Below are 25,560 nucleotides of genomic sequence, written 5' to 3'. Positions count from 1 at the left end.
TTCCCATATGGTCGAGGTTTTTTATTTAAATAATTCAGACCTCTATATGCGGGTTTACCCACGGGTGAAAATATTATAAACTGTGTAACGAATAGGTAATCCACAGCAAGATGATAATAAAAAAGATTTATATTTAAAAAGTGGTCAGAAAATAATCTTGTGACCACAATGGCACTGTAATGATCCGAACGGAGCTGCTTGCCTACAACATATTTCCCAAAGTATCAGCTGGAAAGGTTATATTATCTATACCAAAAAGTGGGAGAGCCAAGTACACTAGTTACAGTTAGTAGCAAATTATCAGTCACATCTTAATCTCCAGAATACTCAATGAATATAGTTATATGGACATTAAGCAGGTAGTATGTCTGTTTCCTGTTGGGAGAAAAGAGAAACGGGAGAAAACAGCTCTGTATGGATAACAGCACTTGTATCTGGCCACAATGTATCAGGACTGTTTCTTCTGTAACCTAGAAATAATATTTGTTCATTTGGAACGTATCATTTGCTGCATAAACAAATCTGGTGCCTGAATGAGCTCGATTCCCCTGTAAATGAAAGGATATATTGTACAGACGTGTCGCTGATAACTTGATAATCTGGTTCCTTGAAAATGTGACACAATAGTAATAGACTCAGACGTTACATTGGGCTCAAGCCTCCTGTAAATAAATTAACCTGTAGCGCGGACTTAATGCTGATAGCTGAGAATTCTCATATACTTAACCAATGATACTTTGGTGCAATATTAATCATTGGGTTAGATTTACACGTTTATAATTTACTAGAATACCCTGTAGACAGTAAAATAGCCCGTCCCGTGTGTCTGGCTAACTTCTGCTGCCTTCCCATGTGCGTGCTGGCACACAGTGAATGGGAGGTGAGAGAGTTAACCAGGCGGCGGCGGGCTGAAGAAAGAAAGAGTGATTCTGCTGTCGTCCGCTACGGCACCCTGCAGCCCTGTTAACAAGATGTCATAGCAGGGTTTGGCAGGTACCGCCGTGCAGGCGATGAGAGCACACTGAATACCTAGCGGGGAGAGAGTGTCCCCGTATGAAGCAGCCTTGGCAAGCGTCTCCGTCAGTTCCGAAGGTCCGGTCCCAGTGACGTATGGCGGGATTTCCGGAAGCAGCGTCACATGACGCTCAGGAACAGGTACTGGACGTACGTTTCACCCCCCACAGGGGCTTGATCACCATCTGCCTGTCTGGTGTTCCCCTTCATGGGGATTATATATGGTCAGCCTGATCCTAATTGGTTAGAATTAAATGGCAGTGAGACTGCCCAATAGGGAATTGATTAGATAATAAGGTGAAAAAAAATCACTATGTCTGAGAGTGCAGTAAATAAACTGATTAGTAACCGGAGTCAATAGTCAAATGTAAATTAATTACCAAAAAATAATTGGATAAAGAGGAGGAAAGGAGGGAATGAAAAATAGAGTAAAGAATAAAGTAAAAAATCCTATTAGATTTTTAGATGAATGATAAAATTTTAGAGGATGCAAGATACGAACTTGTGACCCCGCAATGATGATTTGGACTGTGGGTGAGAGACTATACCACGTGGCTACGGAGCTGTCTTCTTGTAGTCATATCACCAATTATACAAAGATAAAAATGATATAAAAGTATAAAAGAATTATAAAGTGAAAAAAACTAAAAAATATACATGTTAGGAATTTCCTGCAGAGAGGAAAAGTAGATTAAGGATAATTAAATAAACAATAATTGGATATGAATTAGACTAAAAACTAAATGTAAAGTATTCTAGTCCACATTGCCACGGATAGTAAAATTCTAGATATTTACAAGATTCGAACCTATGACCCCGCGATAATAATTTGGACTATAGGCGAGAGACTATACCACATACCTACGGAACTGCTTTTGTGTAGTCGTATCATAAATTAAACAGAAATAAAAGCAACAGGATTAAATAAAAATGAAAAATAATAAAAATAAATATGAGAATATATACCTAAAGTATTAGGTAATTATTGGGATTTCTTGCAGAAAAGAAAAACAAAATTGATAAACAATAATAGAATATGGATTAAGCTAGAGCTAGAAAAAAGTGATTATCTGTTAATAGACGGGTAATGTGCCACACGGACTGCAGCAGGTCTTGAACTTGTGACCCCGCAATGATAGTCTAGACTGTAAACGAGGAACTAAACCTCATGACTACATGGCCATCTCTATGTTGTATAGTTGTAGAGATAAAAATTATAATTATAATATTGAATATTGCCCACATTGTCATTTTATATGTGTTCAAAGTGAACATATACTTACATGTAGATATATCTGTATATATACATGTATAAAGTTGGGGACCAATGTCCATATAACTATATTCATTGAGTATTCTGGAGATTAAGATGTGACTGATAATTTGCTACTAACTGTAACTAGTGTACTTGGCTCTCCCACTTTTTGGTATAGATAATATAACCTTTCCAGCTGATACTTTGGGAAATATGTTGTAGGCAAGCAGCTCCGTTCGGATCATTACAGTGCCATTGTGGTCACAAGATTATTTTCTGACCACTTTTTAAATATAAATCTTTTTTATTATTATCTTGCTGTGGATTACCTATTCGTTACACAGTTTATAATATTTTCACCCGTGGGTAAACCCGCATATAGAGGTCTGAATTATTTAAATAAAAAACCTCGACCATATGGGAATTAATATACTCACCCTTTTGCTTTTTGAATTATTTTCTTTATTGTTTGTTAAAAATAAAAATACATAAAAATATTCAAAAAAATCACATTAAAACCCCTGTTAAAGAAAAGATAAATATCATATTTTATTTGAAAATAAATAAAAGTTACGTTTTAACAATTATTATATTTACAACTAAAGAGTGCCCCCACAAAGAGGTTTACTTCTCTGTTCCCTGATCTCTTTCAAGGAACAATTTGTTTTAGTGATCTATTGTACAGTTGCAATGTGCAGTATCAACTCATACGTGTAATGTATGCTACGTTTTTCCCCCTTCTTATGCTATGTATTTCCCCTTCATGTTGCTGCTCGGCGATGCATTGTACCACAAAGAATTCCTAGTGTACGTGAGTACACCTGGTCAATAAAGCTGATTCTGATTGCGGGGCATCGCCGGGAGGAGGAAGCAGTCCATGCACCGCGATGGAGCCACGGGGGGTAGCGGGCACAGGTCCTGGCAGTTTGGAGGCTGTGGAAGCAGCTGTGAGAGCTGGAGCCCGGCAGTGGTGTCAGAGCTGCACTAACGTGCGGCTCTCATCAGCGGGGCCGGAAGCGGAAGTCCCTTTAACTGTTTTTATATATTTCACTTTTGTATGACCTTATAGTCGGGTCATAATAGCACTACATGTGGGGAAATTAATAAAGGATATACATTCCACGTGGGTATTGGTATTCAATCTTAAAAATATATACAGGTTGAGTCTCCCTTATCCAAAATGCTTGGGACCAGAGGTATTTTGGATATCGGATTTTTCCGTATTTTGGAATAATTGCATACCATAGTGAGATATCATGGTGATGGGACCTAAATCTAAGCACAGAATGCATTTATGTTACATATACACCTTATACACACAGCCTGAAGGTAATTTTAGCCAATATTTTTTATAACTTTGTGCATTAAACAAAGTGTGTCTACATTCACACAATTCATTTATGTTTCATATACACCTTATACACACAGCCTGAAGGTCATTTAATACAATATATTTAATAACTTTGTGTATTAAACAAAGTTTGTGTACATTGAGCCATCAAAACAAAAAGGTTTCACTATCTCACTCTCACTCAAAAAAGTCCGTATTTCGGAATATTCCGTATTTCGGAATATTTGGATATGGGATACTCAACCTGTATTAAAATAAAGTAAATTTCTTACATATGTTATTATACAACATTTATGTGAATGGGATAGAGTGCACCCAGACAAACTGATCCCTGCCACTAGTTTTCTCACATTTACCTTTTGGGTCAGTGGGTAGCACCAATGTATTGTATCATATGTGGACTAAACATATACAAGAAATTAAACATTTAATCCCTGGTGTCATAATCAATCATAAACAGTTCTGGTGCGGGATGCCATTTTCTAATAATTCATGGTTACCGCCATCAATGTTTTTCTACCGATGGTATCGCCATCGAATGGTGTGAAAGCAATGGCTACCCAATGGTAAAATACATCTAAATTCATCTATTTAACATCAAGCCTGGCCACTGGTCGGTATTGTATATGTGCAAATCAGTTTTTTGTGCATGCGCGAATCATCGTGATGGTTCATCCATCACATTTTTTTTTGGTGCAATGATTATTTACCATCACATTATTTAATGGCAGAAGTTAGTTTCATTTTAAATCCATTTTTTCCACCCTGATCTGGTGTGAGAAATAATAAAGTTAATATAAATTTGGCTCCAATTTTATTTCCCCCTATGTTTCTACATCAACAATGTTGATATGAGGGTCTGTGGCACAAGTCTGTCATCTGCTGTCAGTATTTGGCAGTACTGATGCTGTTAGGCGCCGAGGGTCCGCTCGTCAGTGCGGCCGGCGCCTAGCAACGGGGACGCCACTGTCGGATCGTGTTCCCCGTTGCTGGGTCTAAGTTTATATCATCACTGGTTTCCTGGCTGTGTAGCATGCAGCTGCACGGCATGTTGTAATTATCACTCATCTGTTTCCCTGGCCATGCAGCTTGTCAGCTGCATGGCATTTAATCCAATCAGCCTCCAAACAGCTGATTGGAAGATTCTCTGTTAAAAGCACTCCCAGGACTCCTCACAGACGCCGGTGATAGCTTCCTGTTTGCCTGATTCTGCTGCAGAGAGAGTTCCCAGTCCCGGTCTGTTCGTTTGTTCCTGTTCTCAGTGATCCAGTACTCGGAAGTTACCATCTGTTCCTGGAGTCTGACCGAGCACCTTTAACATCTGGTGGTGTTCGTGAGTCGCGGCGCAGCCGTGTGTTGCGGCTTGTCCGCTACTATTTATTATTGTGTTTATTTTGAGTTCTGGAGCTTTGCGGAGGATTCCGCTTCCACAAGATCCACTCTGGTGTCCAGCGGTGCCGGATAGGAGTGTCGGATCCGTGGATCCTTGGTTGTCCTTTTCCCTGGCGGCTAGTCCGCACATACCTTTTGATTTAGTTAAGTTAGCTTGTAACCCCTGGCTTGGTTGCTTAGTCAGAGGGCCCCTTGTTATCTCCCTGTCTCGGACTTCCCCTTGTCTCCCATTAAGACCTGCGGGGGCATCGGGGTTGGGCAGACATAATCCGCCCTTCGAACGCGGCTGCCATGGGCTCAAGCAACCATAGTCTCGCAGGGGATTTCTGATAACACGGGCGAGACAACGGAGTTAGGGCGCCAGGGGTTACTAGGCTCTCCAGCTCCCACAACCTGTATTTCATTCCTGTACTCAGATCTCTGCCATAAGATCTTCTCCAGTCTGGAGTACAGGAATCGTAACATTATCACCGGCCCGACAAAAGAAAAAATTTCAACAGGAGTTAATTTTTTCACTTATCCAGTAGGGAGAATTTTGTCGGCCTCATGAATCCCACCGGTGTTGGGCCAAATCCTGGCCAGTTTTTGGTTAGTCAGATTCAGGAACTTACCCAGATGGTTCAGGATCTGTCCCTCCGGGTGAGCTCACAGGAAGATCTGTTACGGACTTCCCCGAGGGTCATCCCTGAACCAAAAATGCATCTGCCTGACCGTTTTTCTGGGGATAGAAAACAGTTTTTTAATTTTAAAGAGTCTTGTAAACTGTATTTTCGTTTAAGACCAGTTTCCTCAGGTACGGAGGCTCAGCGGGTTGGAATTATAATTTCTCTGCTTCAGGGGGATCCTCAGACCTGGGCTTTTGGTTTAAAGACAGACGATCCGGCCTTATCGTCTGTAGACGCTTTTTTGAAATCTTTAGGGCTATTGTATGACGACCCTGATAGAGAGGCATCCGCAGAAAGTCAGTTGCGTGCTCTAAGACAGGGTAGGAATCCTGCAGAGAATTATTGTACGGAGTTTCGCCGTTGGTCGAACGACTGTGGCTGGAATGATCCTGCCCTGCGCAGTCAGTTTCGCCTCGGCTTATCTGAATCTATAAAAGACAGCCTCCTTCAGTATCCCGCTCCTGAGAACCTTGATAAACTCATGGAGCTCTCTATTAAAATAGATCGTCGGCTCAGAGAGCGGAGGACTGAGAAAGGGGCATCTGTAGTTTCTTTTCCCTGTGTTTCTTCCGTTCCGATAGACATGGAGGAGCCTATGCAGATTGGTCTCTCCAAATTGTCTCCGGAAGAAAGAACCAGGAGGCAAAATTCTGGTCTGTGTTTGTACTGCGGAGGTAAGGGACATTTTGCCCGTAGTTGCCCAAACAAGTCGGGAAACTTCCTGACCAAGTGAATAGTGAGGGGGTTCACTTTGGTCTACAGCTCATCTCCTCAAATAATTCACTATTGGTTCCTGCTAAAGTTTCTTATGACAGCCTCTGTTCCTCGGTCTCTGCTTTTGTGGACAGTGGAGCTGCAGGAAACTTTATGGACTTAACATGGGCCAAGGCCTTAGGTATTCCTCAGTTAACCTTAAGTAGGTGTATCACCATGCATGGTTTAGATGGGAGTCCCTTATCCAATGGGGTTATTTCTCTATGTACACCTCCTGTTTTGCTCTCGGTGGGAGCTCTACATTCTGAAAAGATTGAGTTTTTTCTTACCCATTGTCCAGCAGTTCCTGTGGTTCTGGGTCACCCTTGGCTGGCCTTTCATAATCCCATCATAGATTGGCAGTCTGGGGAGATTCTACAATGGAGTACCATCTGTGATAAAGAATGTATTACACTTCCTATCCGAGTAGCTGCTGCCAGGTCCGCACATATTCCTGGAGAGTACCAAGATTTTTTGGATGTGTTTTCCAAGGGCAATGCGGATATTTTGCCTCCCCATAGGCCTTATGATTGTACCATTGAGTTAATTCCTGGTGCCACGTTGCCTAAAGGAAGGTTATATGCATTGTCTGGTCCTGAAACTGTGGCCATGAATGAGTATGTGAAAGAAAGTCTTGAGAAAGGGTTTATCAGGCCATCTAAATCCCCTTTAAGTGCAGGTTTTTTCTTCGTAGAGAAGAAGGATGGTTCCCTCAGACCCTGCATTGACTTTCGAGCCCTGAATAAAATCTCAGTAAAGAATACTTACCCTCTGCCTCTGATCTCTGTCCTCTTTGATCAGCTACGTTCGGCTGTTATTTTTTCCAAGATTGACCTGAGAGGAGCATATAATCTCATTAGAATCAGATCGGGGGATGAGTGGAAAACGGCATTCAGTACTCAATCAGGTCACTATGAGTATCTGGTCATGCCTTTCGGCCTATCTAACGCTCCGGCAGTTTTTCAGGATCTCATTAATGATGTGCTCCGTGAGTTTCTGGGAAGATTCGTTGTGGTCTATTTAGACGACATTTTGATTTATTCTGACTCTATAGAACAACATGTTACCCAGGTGCGTCAGGTACTTAAGAAATTACGTGAAAATCACTTGTATGCCAAACCGGAGAAGTGTGAATTTCACGTCACGGAGGTATCCTTTTTAGGGTACATTATTTCCCCTCGGGGATTCCGAATGGAACCTAAGAAGCTCCAAGCCATCCTGAGTTGGGCGCAACCCACCAACTTAAAAGCAATTCAGCGCTTTTTAGGGTTTGCGAACTACTACAGAAGGTTTATTCACTCTTTCTCTGACATAGTTGCTCCCATTGTGGCACTCACTAAGAAGGGAGCAGATCCTACCAATTGGTCATGTGAAGCTAAAGTATCTTTTCAGGCCTTGAAACAAGCCTTTGTCTCAGCCCCTGTCCTTAGACATACCAACCCAGAATTGCCTTTCATCGTTGAGGTAGATGCCTCGGAGGTTGGTGTAGGGGCTATCCTTTCTCAGAAGGATCCAGATTCCCTTGAGTTACATCCTTGTGCCTTTATGTCCAGGAAATTCTCATCTGCTGAATCCAACTACGATGTTGGTAATCGGGAGTTGCTGGCTATTAAATGGGCTTTTGAGGAGTGGAGACATTGGCTTGAAGGAGCGACCCATACCATTTCTGTTTTGACAGATCACAAAAATCTTCAATACATTGAATCAGCTAAGCGACTGAATGCCCGACAGGCTCGTTGGGCTTTATTTTTCACTCGTTTCAAATTCATTATCACCTTCAGACCTGGTTCCAAGAATACCAAGGCAGATGCCCTCTCACGCAGTTTTCTTCCCGCTCAAGACAACAGTCCTGTTACTCTCATACTTCCGCCTTCAGTCATTCAGGCAGGTCTCACACAGGATGTTTTTTCTCAATTGAAGCTGCTTCAACATCAAGCTCCGGGAAATACTCCTGCTGGTCGTCTTTTTGTTCCTGAGTTTTTGAGAGCAACTGTTTTGGAGGAATTTCATGATAGCAAAGTTGCAGGGCATCTGGGAGTCGCTAAAACTTTTGAATTGGTATCCCGCTCAGTGTGGTGGCCTGGTCTTTCTAAAGACATTAAAGAGTTTGTTTTTTCGTGTCAGGTCTGTGCACAGCATAAAGTTCCCCGTTCTTTGCCTATTGGTCAACTTATGCCATTGAATGTTCCTCTTAGACCATGGTCGCATATCTCCATGGATTTTGTGGTGGATCTCCCTCTGTCAGCTGGATGCACAGTCATATGGGTGGTAGTGGACCGTTTTAGTAAGATGGCTCATTTTATTGGTCTTCCCCGATTGCCATCTGCCCAGGGATTGGCAGTCTTGTTCCTCCGTCATGTTTTCAGACTCCATGGGTTACCCACTGATATTGTTTCTGACAGGGGTCCACAATTCATTGCACAGTTTTGGAAGTCTTTTTGTGCTTCGTTAAAAATGAAATTATCATTAACCTCCGGTTATCATCCACAATCAAATGGACAGACTGAGCGAGTGAACCAATCCTTAAAACAATATTTGCGTTTGTACTCGGCCAAACTCCAAAATGACTGGTCTGAGTTTCTTCCATTGGCAGAGTTTGCTTATAATAATGCCTGTCATTCCTCCACCAATGTGTCTCCATTTTTTGCAGTTTTTGGTTTCCACCCCAGAGCTAATTCATTTTTCCAACATTCCTCTGTCTCCTCTCTGGCCCTGACCTCTCATCTTAAACTTATTTGGAAAAAAGTGCACATAGCTCTCAGAAAAGCAGCTTTCAAGGAAAAAGATTTTTCGGACAGGTTCCGGCGGCCGTGCACTTTTAGAGTAGGAGACAGGGTGTGGCTGTCGACTCGCAATATCAAACTTCGACAAACCTCAGCCAGATTGGGTCCTAGATTTATTGGACCATTTCTCATTATCAAAAAAGTCAATCCAGTTGCTTTCCGGTTACAGCTACCAAAAACGTTACGAATCGGAAATACCTTCCATTGCTCTTTGCTCAAACCATATGTTTCATCTAGCAGATTTCCTCGTAAAAAACCTCAGGGGAGATCACCAGTTAATGTACAGGGTCAGCAGGAGTTCGTGGTTGAGAAGGTTCTCGATTCCAAGCTGTCCCGGGGTCGGCTTTATTTTTTGGTGCATTGGAAAGGTTATGGTCCTGAGGAAAGGTCGTGGGTCCTAGATGAGGACCTTCATGCCCCAAGGCTCAAAAGGGCATTTTTTCAAGAATTTCCTCAGAAACCCGGATTTAGGGGTTCCTTGACCCCTCCTCAAGGGGGGGGTACTGTTAGGCGCCGAGGGTCCGCTCGTCAGTGCGGCCGGCGCCTAGCAACGGGGACGCCACTGTCGGATCGTGTTCCCCGTTGCTGGGTCTAAGTTTATATCATCACTGGTTTCCTGGCTGTGTAGCATGCAGCTGCACGGCATGTTGTAATTATCACTCATCTGTTTCCCTGGCCATGCAGCTTGTCAGCTGCATGGCATTTAATCCAATCAGCCTCCAAACAGCTGATTGGAAGATTCTCTGTTAAAAGCACTCCCAGGACTCCTCACAGACGCCGGTGATAGCTTCCTGTTTGCCTGATTCTGCTGCAGAGAGAGTTCCCAGTCCCGGTCTGTTCGTTTGTTCCTGTTCTCAGTGATCCAGTACTCGGAAGTTACCATCTGTTCCTGGAGTCTGACCGAGCACCTTTAACATCTGGTGGTGTTCGTGAGTCGCGGCGCAGCCGTGTGTTGCGGCTTGTCCGCTACTATTTATTATTGTGGCCCTCATTCCGAGTTGTTCGCTCGGTATTTTTCATCGCATCGCAGTGAAAATCCGCTTAGTACGCATGCGCAATGTTCGCACTGCGACTGCGCCAAGTAACTTTACTATGAAGAAAGTATTTTTACTCACGGCTTTTTCTTCGCTCCGGCGATCGTAATGTGATTGACAGGAAATGGGTGTTACTGGGCGGAAACACGGCGTTTCAGGGGCGTGTGGCTGAAAACGCTACCGTTTCCGGAAAAAACGCAGGAGTGGCCGGGGAAACGGTGGGAGTGCCTGGGCGAACGCTGGGTGTGTTTGTGACGTCAACCAGGAACGACAAGCACTGAAATGATCGCACAGGCAGAGTAAGTCTGGAGCTACTCTGAAACTGCTAAGTAGTTAGTAATCGCAATATTGCGAATACATCGGTCGCAATTTTAAGAAGCTAAGATTCACTCCCAGTAGGCGGCGGCTTAGCGTGTGTAACTCTGCTAAAATCGCCTTGCGACCGATCAACTCGGAATGAGGGCCTGTGTTTATTTTGAGTTCTGGAGCTTTGCGGAGGATTCCGCTTCCACAAGATCCACTCTGGTGTCCAGCGGTGCCGGATAGGAGTGTCGGATCCGTGGATCCTTGGTTGTCCTTTTCCCTGGCGGCTAGTCCGCACATACCTTTTGATTTAGTTAAGTTAGCTTGTAACCCCTGGCTTGGTTGCTTAGTCAGAGGGCCCCTTGTTATCTCCCTGTCTCGGACTTCCCCTTGTCTCCCATTAAGACCTGCGGGGGCATCGGGGTTGGGCAGACATAATCCGCCCTTCGAACGCGGCTGCCATGGGCTCAAGCAACCATAGTCTCGCAGGGGATTTCTGATAACACGGGCGAGACAACGGAGTTAGGGCGCCAGGGTTACTAGGCTCTCCAGCTCCCACAACCTGTATTTCATTCCTGTACTCAGATCTCTGCCATAAGATCTTCTCCAGTCTGGAGTACAGGAATCGTAACAGATGCTATGCAACAAGAGAAATTTCAATATCAACATCTTCAATTTTATGAAATCAACTTTGGAAATATTATAGTGTGCATGGTAGGGGTAGATAAGAATGGGGCTGTGACAGTCTGTGCAGTGGAACAGTACAGTAATAAGGGACAAATTCAGAGATGCTTCTTTTGTATGCAGCAGCTGTGTGATAAGATGCCTTTTGCTGGCTTCTCTGATCGCTACTGTGTCCAAGGACGCAGTATCGGATCATCTGCGTGATTATCGGTTATCTAAGTAACCCTCAGGTAACTCAGGATGACTGGGAAATTTGAGCGGATGCTGGAAGCAGGGAGAGGATTGAGTGGCTGACAGTTGTCTGCAGACGTGGAAAGAAGGGCTACGCTTGACGCGTTTATCAGCCTCTGTACTGGGGCTGTTTCCTCTGCCCCTTGTTTGGAGAAACAGCCCCAGTACAGAGGCTGAGAAACGCGTCGTGTAGCCCTTCATTCCACGTCTGCAGACGACTGTAAGCCACTCAGTCCTCTCCCTACTTCCAGCGTCCGCTTGTGACTCCACCTCAAAGGCACCCGGTGTCAGCAGCCAAGGCTCCGGGTAAAGAAACATTCCAGCAGGCTTTATTTATTACGTTACCTCCGGCAGTGCACAAAAATGGAGGACAGAGGCCCTGCAGCCAGCTAAATCGGATTACGGGACCTAATCACGGAGACTCTGGCCAGAGGCGGATTTAGACCTCTTGGGGCCCTAAGCGAAATACCGATTTGGGGCCCCCCCTACCTCAAACAATCCATAGCACTATATTTTTGTTCTGACTTATGTCCCCATACATTACAGATGGAGTTCTATCTGTGCCTGGGCCTATCACCGCGTCTGGGGTGCGCACGTGTCCGTCACACGCATTCGCCCCATTCACTAGAATGAGAGCGTCTGTGTGCACTCCCGGTGGGGCTAAGCGGTGACCAATCAGACAGAGGGGGCCCCCCCAAAAATGGGTGTGGCCAATTAAAATGGGACGTGATACACAGACATATGTCCCCAATAGTGCAGTGCCAGATCCACAATTGCCCCCACAGTGCCAGGTATACAAATGCCCCCACAGTGCCAGATCCACAAATGCCCCCACAGTGCCAGATCCACAAATGCCCCCACAGTGCCAGATCTACAAATGCCCCCACATTGCCAGATCCACAAATGCCCCCACAGTGCCAGATCCACAATTGCCCCCACAGTGTCAGGTAATACCTGACACTGTGGGGGCAATTGTGGATCTGGCACTGTGGGGGCAATTGTATACCTGACAGGTATACAAATGCCCCCACAGTGCCAGGTATACAAATGCCCCCACAGTGCCAGGTAAACAATTGCCCCCACAGTGCCAGGTAAACAATTGCCCCCACAGTGCCAGGTATACAAATGCCCTACAGTGCCAGCCAATTGCCCCCACAGTGCCAGGTATACAAATGCCCCACAGTGCCAGCCAATTGCACCCACAGTGCCAGCCAATTGCTCCCACAGTGACAGGTATACAAATGCCCCACAGTGGCAGCCAATTGCCCCCACAGTGCCAGGTACAGAAATACCCCCACAGCAGTGCTGCAGCTACTTACCGCTGCTGCGCTGCTGCTGGGGCTGAAGCTGCTCAGAACGCGGGCGCGCGGCTATGTCTGACTTCAAACTAGCCGCCGGTTCGTGAGCCAATCAGAGCTCGCGGACTGGCGGCTCCTGATTGGCTGCCGGTCCTCGAGCTCTGATTGGCTCACGAACCGGCGGCTGGTTTGAAGTCCCTGCACGCCGCCAGACATAGCCGCGCGCCCGCGTTCTCCTCTCATGATAGCTGAGACACGCTGCCGCCGGACTGAGCGACAGCGTGTCTCAGTGACACAAGCGGGGGGCCCGCTTCGGGCCCCTTGCGACCCGCCGGGCCCTAGGCAACCGCTTAGGTTGCCTAGCGGCAAGTCCGCCACTGACTCTGGCAGTGCAAAGCATTTAGCGGGTAAGCGATTACAACCCAGATCCTGCACACCATTCAGCCATGATCATTCATCTGAATATAGAAACCATTGTATGCTGGTTAAGAGTATCTGCATGGAGTGGAACTATACCATTAAATACAGTTAAATATTCCTTTTGGATTGACTTGAAAGGTTTACAGAGGTGGAATAGATTGCAGATTGAACACACCACACCCAAATCTAACTCTCTCTGCACATGTTATATCTGCCTCCCCTGCAGTGCACATGGGGGGTCATTCCGAGTTGTTCGCTCGCTAGCTGCTTTTAGCAGCTTTGCACACGCTAAGCCGCCGCCTACTGGGAGTGAATCTTAGTTTAGCAAAATTGCGAACGAAAGATTAGCAAAATTGCGAATAGACACTTATTAGCAGTTTCTGAGTAGCTCCACACTTACTCGGCATCTGCGATCAGTTCAGTGCTTGTCAATCCTGGTTTGACGTCACAAACACACCCAGCGTTCGCCCAGACACTCCTCCGTTTCTCCAGCCACTCCCGCGTTTTTCCCAGAAACGGTAGCGTTTTTTCACACACACCCATAAAACGGACAGTTTCCGCCCAGAAACACCCACATCCTGTCAATCACATTACGATCACCAGAACGAAGAAAAAACCTCGTAATGCCGTGAGTAAAATTCCTAACTGCATAACAAATTTACTTGGCGCAGTCGCACTGCGGACATTGCGCATGCGCATTAGCGACTAATCGCTCCGTTGCGATAAAAAAATAACGAGCGAACAACTCGGAATGACCCCCATGGTTTTGCCCAACTGCTAAAAAAATTCCTGCTGCGATCAACTTGGAATTACCCCCATAGTTCAAAACATCAATCAGTGGCTGGATCCAATTAATAATTTATTCTGCAGATGGCCTAGGTAATATTTTTGTATTTCTTTTTATAGGTTTTTGAATGCATAATATGTGTATGTATATTTTAAGTGTAGTATGTATTTTTTATTAAATGTATTTTCATAGTTACAAATATCCTCACAGACAGCACTCATTTTCCTTATATTGTCTGAGCCATTCTTTTGAGGTACATCTCATCAAAAAGTTTGTAGCTGCAGTCCGTGACGGTATTTATTGAAATATTTGATTCATATACGTGTTTGTTCATTATCACACAGTCAGCACACTAGTGCCCCCTCCCATCTTTTCCATAAGATTCCCGAAGAGGAAGGAGTCATACTGGCTGCTTAGTGAGTCCAACATTATGTACTGACAAGGAGAGAAGATGCAAGGGCTGTCAGATAGCAGTGTTAGTAGAAGGGTGGAGCGCTGTTGGACATTAGCTATGGAGACTACACCATTGTTCAATTTTAAAAAGGGTCTAATTTCCATGAATATATATAAAGTTATGCTCAGTTCCTAAACTTAAGCTGGTTACACACTAGACAACATGGCGCCTGATGCTGCGGATCAGAGCGATATATCTGGTACATCGTCTAGTGTGTACCCATGATATGCGGGCTCCTGTGGGTCGCAAGCGACATCCCATTGGCCCTGTAGCAGGGCCAACAGGGGATGTTGCTAGCGATTACATACTGCAGAATGTCGGGCTGGGTGCACATCGCTGTATACCCAGCTATACAGGTTCCGATATTCATGGGACAATCACAATTTCCTCAGTGACATATGGCATACTGCTTCTGGATTATACATCTACGGCCAATTCCCTGTTCTGGCAATCAATAATGCCAATCGGGGAAAACAGATGATTGGTAATCCACTGGGGAATTGGCAAAATACTGCATGTTAAAAATCTGACTCATTTTTGGGGTGGAATTGGTGAATCAAGGATTTCCAACATGTTGGATTTCATGATCCCCCGATCCAGGCAATGGCAGAATGGGGAATTTCCTGATGTATGGGCCCCATATGTCACGTACAAGGTTGGAAGAGGTACTCCCACGTTAAATTAAAAACAAAATAACTAATTCCTGCATTTTTCTATGCCATCTTTTATCCTACCCTAAACTCTTGATGGACTATTCCGCTTGAAGCACGGAATCAGTATACTATCCCGGCTGTCGCGATCCTAGCGGTTAGCAGACCGACGCCGGAACCCCGACAGCCAGCAACGTGATTGCCTCCCCGAAGCACACATGGCTCAAGAAAGCAGTGGTAGCTGGGTGCCGGATGATGGGGACCAGCCAAATAACATTAACACTGGTTCCCAGGTAACTACATTTTAGGATGAGGTACCACTTGTGATATTCCTTAAAATAGGATTTTAATACCTACCGGTAAATCCTTTTCTCTTAGTCCGTAGAGGATGCTGGGGACTCCAAAAGGACCATGGGGTTTAGACGGGATCCACAGGAGACATGGGCACACTATAAGACTTTGAATGGGTGTGAACTGGGTCCTCCCTCTATGCCCCTCCTCCAGACTCCAGTTAGAGAACTGTGCCCAGGGAGACGGACATTTCGAGGAAAGAATTTATTGTTTAAACACGGTGAGTGTCATACCAGCTCACACCTCGAAACATGGCGCAGAACGCGGCATTCAATAGAACACCAGCCGACGGCATGAAAAATATACAGCAATATCCTGACCGAAAATGTAACACAACCTGTGTGTAAACACGACCAATAAAAGCATACCGCATGCCATGGCATGACTAACGTCAGCAACAGACTGACTGAAAAGGAAACACCACATGAGTGTAACCACAACCAATAACTGCAGATACAGTACGCACTGGGACGGGCGCCCAGCATCCTCCTACGTCCTAGAGGATGCTGGGGACTCCAAAAGGACCATGGGGTTTATACCAAAGCTCCAGACCGGGCGGGAGAGTGCGGACGACTCTGCAGCACCGATTGAGCAAACATGAGGTCCTCATCAGCCAGGGTATCAAACTTGTAGAACTTAGCAAAAGTGTTTGAACACGACCAAGTAGCTGCTCGGCAAAATTGAACCGCCAAGACTCCTCGGGCATCCGCCCAAGAAGAGCCCACCTTCCTGGTGGAATGGGCCTTCACCGACTTCGGTAACGGCAATCCAGCCCTAGAATGAGCATGCCGAATCGTATCACAGATCCAGGATGCAACAGTCTGCTTAGAAGCAGGAACCCCAATCTTGTTGGGAGCATACAGGACAAACAGAGCCTCCATTTCCCCAATCTGAGCCGTTCTGGCGACATAAATATTCAAAGCTCTGACTACATCGAGAGACTTCGAATCAGCCAAGGCTTCAGTAGCCACAGGCACCACAATAGGTTGGTTCATGTGAAAAGCAGAAACCACTTTTGGCAGAAATTGTTGCCGAGTTCTCAATCCTGCTCTATCTACATGGAAGATCAAATAGGGGCTCTTGTGAGACAAAGCCGCTAATTCCGACACCCGCCCTGCAGACGCCAAGGCCAATAGCATGACCACTTTCCAAGTGAGAATTTTTTAATCTCAACCTTTCATAAAGGTTCCAAGTAGTGTGACATAAGAAACTGCAACACCACGTTAAGGTCCCATGGCGCCACTGGGGGCACAAATGGATGTTGGATGTGCAGCACTCCTTTCACGAAAGTCTGAACTTCTGGAAGGGTGGCCAATTCTTTTTTAAAGAAAATTGATAAGGCCGAAATCCGCACTTTACTGGAGCCTAACTTTAGGCCTGCATCCACACCTGCTTGCAAAAAATGGAGAAACGACCCAGCTGAAATTCTTCCGTAGGAGCCTTCTTGGATTCACACCAAGACACACACTTCCTCCAAATACGGTGGCAAAGCTTTGCCGTTACTCCTTTCCTAGCCTGAAGCAATGTAGGAATGACTTCACCGGAAAAACCCTTTCGGGCTAGGATATGGCGTTCAACCACCATGCCGTCAAACGCAGCCGCGGTAAGTCTTGATACACGCCCGGTCCTTGCTGTAACAGGTCCTCTCGTAGAGGAAGAGGCCAGGGATCTTCTTTGAGAAAGTCTTGAAGATCTGGATACCAAGCCCTCCTTGGCTAGACTGGAACCATGAGGATCGCCTGAACCTTTGTTCTTCTTATGTTTATCACCTTCGGAAAGAGCGAAAGTGGAGGGAACACATAGACCGACTGAAACACCCACGGTGTCACAAGGGCGTCCACTGCTATTGCTTGAGTGTCCCTTGACCTGGAACAATATCCCTGTAGTTTCTTATTGGGGCGAGACGCCATCATGCCTAATTGAGGAATTCCCCAAAGACCTGTCACTTCTGTGAAAACTTCTTGATGAAGACCCCACTCTCCTGGATGGAGATCGTGTCTGCTGAGGAAGTCCATTTCTCCGTTGTCTACACCCGGAACGAAGACCGCTAATAGAGCGTTTACATGCCTTTCCGCCCAGCGAAAAACTTTTGCGGTTTCTGCCATTGCCACCTTGCTCTTCGTTCCGCCCTAGCGGCTCACCTACGCCACTGCTGTTAAGTCATCCGACAGAATTAAGACGGGCAGATCGCGAAGAAGATGTTCCGTTGTAAATAGCTCTTAATTCAAGAATGCTTATTGCAGACAAGCTTTCCGGCTTGACCTTTTCCCCTGGAAAGACTGCTCCCCAGCCTCGGAGACTTGTATCCATGGACACCAGGATCTAATCCTGGATCCGAACCTTCGTCCCTCTAGGAGGTGAGAACTGTGAAGCCACCACAGGAGCGATATCCTGGTCCTGGAAAATAGGATTATTTTCCGGTGCATGTGCAGGAGAGACCCGGACCACATGTCCAACTGGTCCCGCAAAAACCACTCTGGCATTTGACCTGCTCACCGAATGGCCTCGAAGGCCGCAACCATCTTCTGCATCAACGGAATGTATTGATGGGTTTACCCTGTTGCAAATCTGATCCGACTCTGGATCCTCAGATCTCTTACCACAGGAAAAAACAACTCTCAACAGTTCAGTATCTAATCTTATTCCCAACTCCGACATCTGCTTTGTTGGGATCAACAGCGATTCTCTGTGTTGAAGAACTGTCAGAGAGAAACAACGATTTGTACCACTTGTTTCTTGACCTCGCCTTAGTCAGGAGAGCGTCCCAGTACAGAATAATAATGGCTCTTACTATTGAAGGAAAACCATCATACTGCCATCATTCCGGTGCAATAGCAATGACAATCCTAAATAGCAAACCCAGGTAAGGTTAATGCGGATGAAACCACAGTTAAACCCTCTTTAATCTTTTACAGGTTGGAGATCTCTGCCCTGAGAGATTCCATCTTGTAGTTCAACTTCTTAAGTAGAAATCTTTTTGGGATTGTTCTGACCGAGCTGTCCGGGCTCAGAAGCACGAAAAGCTTGAATAACAGCTTTTTTTTTTTTTTTTTGGTGTGTGACAGGAACAGCAGGACAATGTCCTGATCCTGACCCAACTCTTGTATGGCGTCGCATACTACCTCCCTGGTTAGAAGAGAATCGGTAAGATCTATTGGAAAATGAGTGAGGGAAATCATCTGGAAACTCCGGTATGTCCCCCTTTGGACTCTATTCTTAACTCACTGGTCCAAGTCCATTCCAGGACTGACTGAACAGTATTAGACGATTTCCCACCGATGTGGGCTCCAGCAAGATAGACCCAGCGACATGCGGTGGATGTGGTAGAAACAGAGGACGATATCTGCTTCTGTGAACTTGAAAAGGCTGCAGACCTCTTGTCTTTTCACCTTCCAGTACCTGCAAAGAAGGGGAAAAAACGGTATCCAACCGGTCAAAATGACTGCATCCTACAAAAAATGCGTCACCAACCGTTGTGAGGGAACATAGCTCAAGAAGGTAGACTTACCAGTGGTATCTGCCGAAATCAACTTAACAAAGCCATCCCCAAACCAGGTTACACCTTCATAGGGAAGATACTCCAGTATTTCTCTGAGTCATCCTCAGCATTCCATGGTGAATCCACAACACCCTCCTAGTCGGGACGGCCATGGAATTGGCCCGCGAACCCAAGAGTCCCATACGTCTTGTAGTCGCACGGCAGCATGCTGCAATGTTCTAGATAAGACCCAACTGAAGGAATATCGCATCTCTGCCAGGGTAATTATATTGGATGACAAAGTAACCGACCATTTCTGAATACAAGCACTCCCTCATGCGTATGTAATGCAAATATCATCAAAGCATATAATTAAAATATCACTTAGCTTCCTGTATACGATCCATTGTGACAGGGCCCCGTGCAGACCAGGGGTTGACTTTCACTTTATTCTATCCACGGCGAGAATAGAATAAACACTCGGACTCCTCGTGAGGATCCGAGACCATCTTGTCACGGCCGACCTACAGCTTCATCAACAAAGCGATCAGCACATGAGAAGGAATAACTTTACTTCAGCATTCATAATAAATTGTAATATGAATATACACATTTAAATACACATATACACACACATATATCTATATATACATCTCATATATATATATATATATATATATATATATATATTTATTTTGTCAGGAACAGCAGGGTCCCTAGTGACATTAATGTGTTTGACTGTGTATGAACATGTACTGAATGCCAATGTTGTGGATCTAATCAGGAAACATTATGGCCGACATAAGACATAGTATTCGTGTCGACAACAGGGAGTAGTAACTGGGCAAAATAACATGTTTGCGACCCGAGGGGTCTGAGGGAAATATATACATAATTTTAATATCACACCCCCACAAATACTACCACGTCTGTGCTTGAGCTACAGCTCAATGCAACCGTACCATACATACATACATACATATATATATATATATATATACATATATATATAAATATATATATATATATATATACACACAGGTATAGGTTTTTTACATTATTTTATACCCAGTCATAATAGTTGGTGCCGACAAGGTCACCCACATACGTCTGTGTCTCCCATACAGTGTATTCTTTGGAAAAGCTTACAACTACTGACATGCTGACACTTAATCTCATGAATCAAGTACCATCAGGAGTCGGCAATGCCGACAGAGGGATTCCCATAGCTGTTTGTGGCAGAGCACTCACACATGTCGACACACGTGTACTAAACACCCACCGACATTGCTATAATGGGTAGATTCCAGTATCTGACAGGGAAAACACAGAATCTTTTACCAACTCATTTACCACACGCTCAATATATATATATATATATATATAGCTTCATTTTTGAACTTATATTGCACTAAACAACTGTGCCCCCCCCCCCCCCTCATTTTACACTGTTAGCTGTTCAACAGTGTTTTGGCAGGGCCAGCGTCTCTGTGAGGAGAAAATGGCGCTGTATAGAGTTGTGAGGGCTAAGCCACGCCCCCTTCTCGGCGCGCTTTAGTCCCGCTAGTTTTTCACATTTTTTTACTGGCGGGGGTCAGTATACAGTGCCTATGCACTGTATACCTCTTTGCCAGGCTAAATATATGAGGTATATTCAGGGCCGGCCCAAGCTTAAATTTTTTGGTAAGCGAATATAGATTTTGGCGCCCCCCCCCCCCCCCATGGTTGATGGAAAATATTATACAAATGCTTAAAGCGCATTAAGCGAAACATGGGTGAAATCAACTACCTACCATAAAGTTAAAACTTACAGGGCAAAGCCGTTAAATAAGTGTTTTCTAGTTAATCTAACTTTTAAAAATTGGGGTCCTACTTTTCTGGGTCCTATTGGAATGAAGGTTTTTATTAATCTTATTAATTATTTAAATATAAAAACAGAGACTTGATTTGGACACTACAAAGTGTTGAAAGGGGGGGGGGGGGGAGACAGTGCTGCTGGGCTGTGTAACATACAGGACACTGTCAGAAAGTAAATTGGTGCTCCCCCCCCATATCTGAGTACAAGGACAGTGCGCGCCTAAGGCGCGCACCAAAAATGTAGGGGCGTGGTTTCATGGGGAACGAGCATGGCCACATAATAGTACCAATTCACATCACACCACACAGGTAGAGCACGTTACACACATTGCACCAGGTAGCAGGTTACACACATTGCACCAGGTAGAGCACGTTACACACATTGCACCAGGTAGAGCACGTTACACACACTGCACCAGGCAGAGCACATTACACACATTGCACCAGGCAGAGCATGTTACACACATTGCACCAGGCAGAGCACGTTACACACATTGCACCAGGCAGAGCACGTTACACACACTGCACCAGGCAGAGCACGTTACGCACATTGCACCAGGCAGAGCACATTACACACATTGCACCAGGCAGAGCACGTTACACACACTGCACCAGGTAGAGCACGTTATACACAATGCCCCAGGCAGAGCACGTTACACACATTGCACCAGGCAGAACACGTTACACACACTGCACCAGGTAGAGCACCTTACACACATTGCACCAGGCAGAGCACGTTACACACATTGCACCAGGCAGAGCACGTTACACACATTGCACCAGGCAGAGCACGTTACACACATTGCACCAGGTAGAGCACGTTATACACAATGCGCCAGGCAGAGCACGTTACACACATTGCACCAGGCAGAGCACGTTACACACACTGCACCAGGTAGAGCACATTATACACATTGCACCAGGTAGAGCACGTTATACACATTGCACCAGGCAGAGCACATTATACACATTGCACCAGGCAGAGCACGTTATACACATTGCACCAGGCAGAGTACATTATACACATTGCACCAGGCAGAGCATGTTACACACATTGCACCAGGTAGAGCACATTATACACATTGCGCCAGGTAGAGCACGTTATACACATTGCACCAGGTAGAGCACATTACACACAATGCGCCAGGCACAGCACGTTTTGCATATTGCACCAGGTAGAGCACGTTATACACATTGCACCAGGTAGAGCATGTTACACACATTGCACCAGGCAGAGCACGTTATACACATTGCGCCAGGTAGAGCACATTATACACATTGCACCAGGTAGAGCACGTTATACACATTGCACCAGGTAGAGCATGTTACACACATTGCACTAGGCAGAGCACATTATACACATTGCGCCAGGTAGAGCACATTATACACATTGCACCAGGTAGAGCACGTTATACACATTGCACCAGGTAGAGCATGTTACACACATTGCACCAGGCAGAGCACGTTATACACATTGCGCCAGGTAGAGCATGTTATACACATTGCACCAGGCAGAGCACGTTATACACATTGCACCAGGTAGAACATGTTATACAGATACCTGGTGTGCAGTGGCGTAACTTCAACCCAATAGCCCGGAGGCAAGAACAATCTTGGTGCCCCTCCCAGCATGGGATGTAGTCAATATCCTGGCAGTTGGGATACCAGCGGTCAGAATACTATCACTGGGATCCAGACCGCCGAGAATGCCAACAGCTGCGCAAGGGCTATTCCCACTCATGGGTGTCCACAACACCCATAAAGTGGGAAAAGAATCTGTGGTGAGCACAGCAAGCCACCAAACCCGCACGTGGCGAGCGCAGCTTTCTAACGCTCGCCCCGCTGCCGGGCATTCTGGCAGCCGGGAGTCCATACCCAACGCCCCAGCACCATTATATATATATATATATATATATATATATATATACATATACACACACACATATACATATATATATATATATATATATATGCCACCCGCTTGTCACACTAAGTGCCCAGGTGCCCTCCAAGGTGATCTCCCACCAGATACATAGCACAAGAACGGGCGGCACTCATGGGACTGTCAATGGCGGAAATCAATGGACACAATACAGGTGTGACTCCTGTGTCCATTGATTTCCGCCATTGACAGTCCCGTACCAATACCCCGAAACGTTGATCTGTTTATGCAGTTTTTGCACTAAAGTCACTTTGCAGTTTAAGCCTCTGAGTGCCGCCTCATTCTTTGCCGTATGGATATGGGGTTAACACCCTAGTGGAGGGCACCAGAGCAAGCTAGCCCAAAGGGGCGGACCAAGTGCCTGCGATTGGTGTGTGTCTATATATATATATATATATATATATATATATATATATATATATATATATATGCATAAGTCCTCACCAACAGACTCCAACCGGGGCTATGATCAGGTAGAACCAGCACTCCACAATTCACAAAGTAGCTTTAATTATCCTTTCAATGTTAAGACAAGTCACATATGCGTAAATGTGAATGGTTACTTATCATTCTTTATAATTCAGCATGTACAGCATATCCTGGGGAACAAATCCAAGCCAGGAGCGGCTCCCAACAGCCGTTTCGGACAAAGCCGTCATCAGGGGAGATGACGGCTTTGTCCGAAACGGCTGTTGGGAGCCGCTCCTGGCTTGGATTTGTTCCCCAGGATATGCTGTACATGCTGAATTATAAAGAATGATAAGTAACCATTCACATTTACGCATATGTGACTTGTCTTAACATTGAAAGGATAATTAAAGCTACTTTGTGAATTGTGGAGTGCTGGTTCTACCTGATCATAGCCCCGGTTGGAGTCTGTTGGTGAGGACTTATGCATATTGAATTACCGTATATACTCGAGTATAAGCCGACTTTTTCAGCACTTTTTTTTGTGCTGAAAAAGCCACCTCGGCTTATACTCGAGTCAGTGCAGGCAGAGGCAGAGCAGTGTGAAGGAGGGACATGGAGCGCACAGCGCGCGGCGCTCCTGTGTCCCTCCTGCATCTCCGGCGGCAGCAGCGGCGGTTCTATTACAGGAAATACCCGTTCGTGACCTCTGATCACGAACCGGCACTTCCTATAATAGACCCGCCGCGGCCGCCGAAGATGCAGGAGGGACACAGGAGAGCCGCGCACGCTGTGTGCTTCGTGTCCCTCCAGAAGACAGCGCGGGATCGACGGAGGGTTAAGTAACAGCACTGTGGGGCATACCTGGCACTTGGGGAGGGAACGTATCTGGCAGCACTGTGGGGGCATATCTGGCAGCACTGTGGGGGCATAACTGGCAGCACTGTGGGGGCATAACTGGCAGCACTGTGGGGGCATATCTGGCAGCACTGTGGGGGCATATCTGGCAGCACTGTGGGGGCATAACTGGCAGCACTGTGGGGGCATATCTGGCAGCACTGTGGGGGCATATCTGGCAGCACTGTGGGGGCATATCTGGCAGCACTGTGGGGGCATATCTGGCAGCACTGTGGGGGCATATCTGGCAGCACTGTGGGGGCATATCTGGCAGCACTGTGGGGGCATAACTGGCAGCACTGTGGGGGCATATCTGGCAGCACTGTGGGGGCATATCTGGCAGCACTGTGGGGGCATATCTGGCACTATGAGGGCATATCTGGCACTGAGGGCTGTGTACGGCTAGAGCTGCATTTCCCACCCTAGGCTTATACTCGAGTCAATAAGTTTTCCCAGGTTTTTGTGGTAGAATTAGGTGCCTCGGCTTATATTCGGGTCGACTTATACTCGAGTATATACGGTATATTCACCGAGCACCCTTGGACTGATTTAAAGAAACTTGGTGTTTGTGCGGTCTATTGATTTACATATATATATATATATACATATATTATATATACATACACATTTATATACAGTATATATTTACATACAGTATATGCACAGACACACACACATATATATATATATATATATATATATATATATACATATATATATATACACATATATTTTATATATATATATATATATATATATATATATATATATATATACAATAATAAAACAGCCAGGCTTACTTTTGCTGTAATACGGAACAGGAGACAGGAGAGTGAGAACTCACTCTTCTCTGTCTCCTCCAAGGCGCATACATGCTGCTCCACACGCTGCCTGCCACTGCCAGGGACATTTCTTTACCCTGCAGCCTGCGCGCTCAGCCAATTACCGAGCCGCAGGCTGCTGCTTTATAGGCTATTGGACAGCTGAGCCGTCGCTCAGCTGTCCTGTACTGTTAGGCTGCCCTGGTGGTCGGCGCTGCGGGTGTAAGGTTGCCAGGGCAACTAAGGGAAGCCGGAAGCGCAGCTCAGTGCTGCAGATCGTTGAGAGCTCCGATCTGTGGCGCTGTCACAGCGCAGCTCCCTCTCCTCCTCACCCTGGCCGCCTCAGCATCCGGGGGGCACCTCTACTGATCTCCGTCCGCGAGCCCACACACCGCATAGGACTCGGAGCTGGCGGTATACAGCAGGCAGCATGGGCTGGGAGCGTGGTCCTAGCTGTCGGCGCCCTCCACAGTGTGGCGCCTTACTCTTACGCGTAACCCGCGTAACGGGCGGGCCGGCCCTGGGTATATTGCTGCCCAGGGCGCCCCCCCCCTGCGCCCTGCACCCTTGTAGTGCCGCTTGTGTGTGGGAGCAATGGCGCGCTGCGCGGTACCTCAGAGACTCTGAAGTCTTCTACCGTCACTGAAGCCTTCTGTTCTTCCTTTACTCACCCGGCTTCTTTCTTCTGGCTCTGTGAGGGGGTTGACAGCGTGGCTCCAGGAACGAGCAGCT

The sequence above is a fragment of the Pseudophryne corroboree genome, chromosome 12 (genome assembly GCF_028390025.1).
Source record: "Pseudophryne corroboree isolate aPseCor3 chromosome 12, aPseCor3.hap2, whole genome shotgun sequence".
Classification (NCBI taxonomy): domain Eukaryota; kingdom Metazoa; phylum Chordata; class Amphibia; order Anura; family Myobatrachidae; genus Pseudophryne; species Pseudophryne corroboree.
This window is presented reverse-complemented; position numbering follows the sequence as displayed.